Source organism: Mirounga leonina, unplaced genomic scaffold (genome assembly GCF_011800145.1).
Source record: "Mirounga leonina isolate KUSES-001 unplaced genomic scaffold, KU_Mleo_1.0 Mir_91, whole genome shotgun sequence".
NCBI classification, from domain to species: domain Eukaryota; kingdom Metazoa; phylum Chordata; class Mammalia; order Carnivora; family Phocidae; genus Mirounga; species Mirounga leonina.
Window position 1 is genome coordinate 22,629,211 of NW_023270839.1, and position 7,506 is coordinate 22,636,716.

A 7,506-nucleotide genomic window follows, 5' to 3' on the forward strand; every position below is an offset into this window, starting at 1 on the left:
TTGCCAGAGGGCAGTGGGGTGGGAGGTTGAGCAAAATGGGTGAAGGAGAGAGGGAAGTACAGATTCCAGGTATGGAACTAGTAAGTCAGAGGAAGAAAAGGCACAGCATAAAGAATATAGTTAATAACACTGTAATAGTGACGTACAGCTACATTTGTGGTGAACATAGCATAGTGTATTTACTTGTCAAATCACTAAATTATATACCTGAAACTTATGTAACATTGTTTGTCAATTATACTTAAAATAAATAAATATATATATAAATAAATACAATAAAATAAAAAATAAAAAAGACCACACACACACAAGAGGGAAAACAGGGAATTTTAGGGGGAAAAAAAAAGAAACAAAAATCACCTGTAATTATCAAGAGACAATTACTGCTATTGATTGATTACCTTCAGCTATTTTTCTACATTTCTCTATGTGTATATATTTATCCAGGTATCTATCTATCTTCATTTTCTTTTGATTTTGGGGGATGATCTTTTTGTATAGTTTTGTATTTTGTTTTTACACTGAATTTTTTTCTCATTAAACTTTAATAGGTCTCAATATTCTGTGACAGATTTTTGGTCAAATTGTTTCCATTAAAAAGTACTGATTTTAAAAACTAGTAACTTAAAATTGCCACAGAAAAAAACAAATAATACATAAAACATCTCTTTTCCCTCTGAATGTTTTACATTGCATTTTTATCATTAACCAGACTTTACCATTAAACTTGAGACAAGCAGTTCTAGACCTTCCACCACTGACTAAGACTGGGGTGGCACTTATTAGAGATAATATTCATTTAGCCTCCTGAGTTTTATGGGAAGACTGAATGACCTTACCAGCTCCAGCAACCTTCCTGTCCACTGACTTGATGACACCCACAGCAACAGTCCATTTGAAATAACAAATGGCCGGGCGCCTGGGTGGCTCAGTTGGTTGGGCGACTGCCTTCGGCTCAGGTCATGATCCTGGAGTCCCAGGATTGAGTCCCGCATCGGGCTCCCTGCTCGGCAGGGAGCCTGCTTCTCCCTCTGACCCTCCCCTCTCTCATGTACTCTCATTCTCGCTCTCTCAAATAAATAAATAAAATCTTTAAAAAAAAAAAAAAAAGAAAGAAATAACAAACGGCCAGATGAGCCAGAGAATAGTCAGGGGAGCTCTCAACACATAAGTTTTCCAAGAAGCATGTCAATCATGATGGCATCACCAGATTTCAAAACTTTGAGGTCGTCTTACCAGAATGGTGATCCATCTTCTCCTTCAGCTCAACAGACTTTGCAAGCAACGTGAGCTGTGTGACAATCCAGCACAGGTTCACAGCCAGCACTGATTGGGTGTGGGTGGTTCAGGGTAATCACCTGAGCAGTGAAGCCAGCTACTTTCATTGCTGGGTTATTTTTGTTATCACCATCCACCTGGATGATGAGCATCTTTGACAGACACATTCTTGAGGCTGAAGTCCACACTGTCCTGAGGAAGAGCTTCACTCAAACTTCATGGTGCATTTCAACAGACTTTTCTTCAGTTGTAACATTGATGGTAACAAAAATGACCGCAACGCCATGTTTGAGAACACAGTCTCCCAGAGACAGTACCAACACCAGCGATTTTGTAGACATCCTAGAAGAACAAACCCAAGGCTTGTCAGTTGGATGAACTGGTGGCAGAATGCAATCCAGAGCTTCAGGCAGTATTGGCATTGCCATCTTTACTGGTGACTTTCCATCCCCTGAACCAAAGCATGTTTGTACTTGGCTCCAGCATGATCTCACCATCCCAACCAGGAATTGGCACAAAGCTACTGGGTCTGGGTTGCAGCCAGTTTTCTTAATGTGGGTGCTAACTTCCTTCCTAATTTCCTTGATATCTCTCTGGCTGAAGGGTGGCTCAGTGGAATCCATTTTGTTAACACCAACAATTAGTTCTTTCACAACTGGTGTGTAAGCCAGAGGGCATGCTTATAGGTCTGACCGTTTTTGGATATACCTGCTTCAAATTCACCAACACCAGCAACAACAATCAGGGCAGAAAATTTTAGGCATAGCCTGAGATGTGCCTAAAATTGTGTTTTTATAAAGTACCTGTATCCTGGGGCATCATCAATGATAGAAACATAATACTTTCTGGTCTCAAATTTCCACATGGAGTTATCATGGTGATCCCAGGCTCACATTCAGCTTATCCAAGACCCAGGAATAGTTGAAGGAGCCCTCTCCCATGTCAGCAGCCTCCTTCTCAAATTTTTCAATGGTTGTTTTTGTCAGTCTTCCCACATTTGTAGATCAGATGGCCATAGTGGTGGACTTGCCTGGATCTACATGTCTAATGATGTTGATGTTAATATGAGTCTTTTCTTTCCTATTTTGGTTTAGATTTAGCAGTAGTTTTCATGACACTTGTGTTCTGGCAGCAAACTCATTGCAATAAAGGCTACACTGAAATTATATATGAAGGATTTATTTCCCTCTGTTAATTAAGTTAAAAATGGCTGATTCCAGTAAAAGTATTTAATCATATTCTTAGTGTTGGCAATTTTATTAGGGAATTTATAATTATACAATTATAATTTATAATTCATAATTATTTTCCCTGTCATCAATTCCATGATGAATGTCTTTGATGCATCTTTTGAATAATCTTTGACTGCATTTTTTATTATTTCCTTATTATAGTATCTATGTCAAGCTCATTAGAATTCTTTGTTAAAGGATTATAATATTTTACATATGTATATATAATATATAAATAAACATACTTCAATGTGGACAGTATAACTTAGACTAGAGTCCTATAGAAATTAATTAAAATTAAAATGTTATTAGAAATTCAATAAATTATTAACCTTAATATTTTAATTGCTATATTCAGTATCATTCACTCAGAAAAAAATAAGTAATATCCAGAACACTCTTTGGGGGCAGTAAGTAGAACTTGAATATGAGTTGGTGTGATTCAGTTAGATTCTATAAACATAGTTGAATAAGGCCTACATTACAAAGTAACAAAGTTAATAATGCATTTCACATCAAGCTCTAAAAGACAAGCATTAGAAATATGAAGTGATTCTCCCAATATAGTTCATGTGGTTTTAGTCTTAACTGCTATTGTGGTGAGATTAATTTCAATCCTATTATTGATCTGGGATATAGAGAATTTGGATAGGGTCCAGAGGAAATGAGAATAAAAGTGAAAATGATTAGAGGGTTGACTGGAAAACACTGAACCCATTGGGATTATTGAGTTTGGAGCAGGCTAATGAGAGACTTAATGACAGTTTCTAACTGTAGAGGTGGCGCTACGGTATGATTAACTATGTGTAACCAATTTTAACTTCTACAAAGGAAAAGGCACATTTACATGAGTATGGATTTGCTTTGGTCATTGAGAAGACGTAATAAGCTGGTGGACAGCAGCAATTTGTTATCAACTCTAGGATGCATGGCAGCCAGGAGAAAGAAGGCTCCTAGTTTATAAGAGGTCCCATGAAATGGATGAAACTGTAAAACAGAACACTGGGCAGACTGGAAGTGATATCACTTCACCACTTTAGTTGGTGCCTCTTTACAATTGGCTAGGGGGCTACTGAATATGGGCCATTGTCCTCTTTGTTATTCTGTGCTTATTGTACATTAGTAGGATTTGATTGGCATCAGTTCCCTTTATGTAAATGGCATCTGTGAACTGTAACATGACACTTTTAGCTCATGTAATATAAATGCAAAGTATGTAAGTATGTCTGTAAGTTACACTGATTTAGAAGGAAGGTCTACTTTCCTCCAGTATAACAAATTACTCCTTTGGAGTATGTTAAGCAATTTTGGAAACTTATTTTGGTCATTGGATCAATAAATCACTATTTGGAAAATTAATGCCTTAAATTACATTACATAATAAGTTCAAGTTGATGGGTTACACAGATCTGAAACTTGGGATAGTGGTATTGTGCATTCCTCATGAGGAATCTAGAATCAAGTATTATATGGTTAAAGAGTGGTGTTGACAATGCAGATTTTCTTAGCAGTCAGGGGTCCATTTCATCTGGTATTTAGCTCAGGGCAGGGACAGCCCCTCATGTGATCCCTTATCTTTCCTTATTGTTCTCTGACTCCAACCATAACCCTTCCATTCAGACCCTGTTCTTGGATTCTGCTTGTTTCTTTCCTCCTTCAAATTTTCATTCAATTTGTCTACTGAATTCTCTTGAAACAACATAGTGTAACGTTAAGACTTTGTATTTTTGAGTCCCTAGACATGGGTTTGAAAGCAGCTCCATCTCTTTCCGAATTTGGAACTTTCACCAAGTTTCTTAACCTCTCTGAGATGCAGTTCCCTCACCTGTGAAATTAACATAAAAATATCTATAATGCAGGGGTACTAAGAGGATTAAATGCAGTAACATTTATAACAGGTTTACCCCATGTGGCACACATTAAAATGAAAAATTTCTAGGAAAAAATAGCTGTTATTTTCTATTTGATCACTTTCTTCAACTTTGAGACACTACTGATCATTCAATAAACATTGAGCATTTATTATGTTACAGCTGTGTGCACAATAGTGTACAGTAGTTTGTGCTGGATAAAGAGTGTATAATGATGATACAAAATAGACAGTTCTCTTATACTGGTGAGTTTACAGTAGATTATGATTCACCATTGATTTAATAACAGCTTTGCAAGGAAAAAGCAATATTAAACTATGTATTAATTTTAAAGTACACCATGATTTCAGTGATATATAAAAGGGGAAAAATGTATAAAAAATTTGCATAATTATTGTCCCACTCCAAATGTAAAACTGAACAATTTCTGAATACTGGTCATAATTTTGAATTTTTCTTCAGTTATATTTGTTCTTTTCTCCAGCCAACTTATTTCTCCTCTATTGTTCTCATAGGCTCCATCCAGTCCTGTGGTTGTTGGTCAGGGGTACATTCAGGCTCTGCTCCTGTCTTTCTTGCCCACTGTTTTGCTAATACTGTGGGCTATGCCTGAAAATTCCAGTCCTGGTGAGGTGTCACATTTAAGAAGGCACAGTCAATTGACCAAAAGTAATTTCATACAGTTCCAGTGGTCACTTCTTGCTTCCTCTCTTACAGAAAGAATATCCAATCCTTCATCCCCAGCGCCCCATGTCTCCATACCCCATTCCTTCCTTTCTTCTATGTCTTTCAAACTGCTCAACCTCTCCAAAACCTCTTTCTCTATCACTCGCATTCTTAACATTCTTCCTAATATTCTTTCACCCCTGTGATTAAAATCAGAGAAGAAGGAAATGCCAAGTAGGCAATGCCAGGATTTTTCCTAATTGGAGGCAAGAGGAGGGTGAGGCTATGAATCCTTATTTATAACTAATAGTTTTGTTTCTGTTATGCAGTTACAACTTCTTGCTACTCTCATCTAAGGACTGAGCACAATGAAGCATATCAGGCTAAGCAGTGAAGGCGGGATCAGTTGAAAGTGTGGAGAACTGGGGTGGGGGGATGGGTTAGCCTGGTGATGGGTATTAAAGAGGGCACATATTGAACGGAGCACTGGGTGTTATACACAAACAATGAATCATGGAACACTACATCAAAAACTAATGATGTAATGTATGGTGATTAACATAACATAATAAAATAAAATAAAAAATCTCAAAAAAAAAAAAAAAAGAAAAAGAAAGTGTGGAGAACTGACAGATTTGGTTCCTGCAAATGCCTAAATCCTTTTGGGCACATTTCTGTAACCTTGGCAATTGGGTGTCCTTCACTCTTTCCCATGTAGACTTTAGGGACAATCCTGGGCTTGGGTAGGAGCAACATATAAACCCTACAGAAGGTGCTCATTGGTTCAATATGAACTTAGTTTTACTGTTGGTTCCCCTGATATTTGAGCCCCATTTCTCTGGTAGCACTATGTTTATCTGATATTCCAGGTACCACTGATTAAGTTCTAAGTGCCAATTCTTAAAGATTTTTCAGGACACTTAGGGTTAACACAGTAGCCATAAAACAATCATTCAATAAAGTGCAAGGCTAGCAAAAAAAAAAAAAAAACCAAAAAACAAAAAACAAACCAAGAGTATTGATATTAAAAATATCTATAACTTACTATAATAATTTGACCTTGGCACTACTATTTTGCTATCTTGTAACTTATCATGTGTGCTTATTGATCTTTAGTTATAGGATTTTTTTTTTTTTAGTGGGGGATATCAGCATATTGGATTTACCTTATTAGAATAAGTACTGAATTTTGGAGGAATTGGGCTTTTAGGTCTGGGACAGTATGCTTTAGAGAATACTGCTTTAGATTTGTTTCATGTACCTTATATCTTCCATGTAGAAAGGAAAGCAGCACAATATATAGTAAATTAGGACAATGATACTATTGGGTTAAATCGTAACTTAATTATTCAGTTACTTGAGGCTACATAATCATTGAGCCATATCTTTTGATAATGTTCCTTTAGACTCCCTGGGAGTAACCAAATTTAGAATGATGTACTGTCATGCCACTTCTAAGAAACATTTTGTGTGCTGTCCTTGGTGATTGGCTAGCAATGCCTCAGAGATTACTGTTTGTGTAAATTTCATTAATTATTTTACTTCAAACATGAGGAAAGTGCTTTCTAAAAATGTAGTTGAGATCTAAAAACAAAACCAGATATAATTAGGGACTCAGAGCCACAGAGGATTTGTTTGAGGAACAAAACTGTTTTCATGGAGTTACAAAGTATATCTGAAGTTTATAATTTAGTTAAAATTATCAAGTACTTGTAAAGTTGCTGTATTTAAAATATGCTAAACATTTTTGTAGAGGCTCTCAGACATTTGGTAGAAGAAAAAGTTAGGTTTAAAGATAGCCAAACGTTGAAAATGGAAGTGCTAGTTACTGCATCGCTGCCACTCCAAGTCTCACTGCATAATTATGCTAGAGTTGTTATATGTTCCCTAGAGGATCCAATTCAGCAATGTACATCTCACCTCTAGATTTTTTCCCCAGTCCTATAAGCCATGGCGGCCGTGGGTAATCACCTATTGACTTATATTATCATGCTGCACATCTAGCCATAGCATTTGCATTGTATTATTAAGGACAATGGATATTTCCTCATAGTTTGGGGTTTTCCAAGCAAACAAATATAATCATTTTTCTCTCCACAAACTATGTCTGCAATCTAGATAAATTATCAGCAGTTGCATAGTGATAACTGTATAATAAATTCATGGTTCAAATGAATGAATATGGTTATAGCCATGGTTAACCGAGACTGGTGTTAGAACGCATGCTTCCACTAATTTACAATTTTTATAAATACACCAAAATATTGCATGCTAAAACGGCATTTTAGAACCATGAGCCAATCTATAATGAAGAGTGATAGTGTTTTTAGGACAAGACCAGAAAAAATAAAGACCCTGAAGTACAACTGTATACTTTCTTATTAATCATCAACATTAATAATCACTGCTTAAAATAATTCTAGTTTTACCTCTGAGGTTGGGTAAGATAATTAATCCTC

At 36.3% G+C, this 7,506-nt stretch overlaps 1 pseudogene; it reads right to left on the reverse strand.

Annotated features, from left to right (window-relative positions):
* Nucleotides 1-1,160: 1,160 nt before the first annotated feature.
* On the reverse strand, nucleotides 1,161-2,219 carry LOC118003559 (annotated as a pseudogene).
* Nucleotides 2,220-7,506: the final 5,287 nt, after the last annotated feature.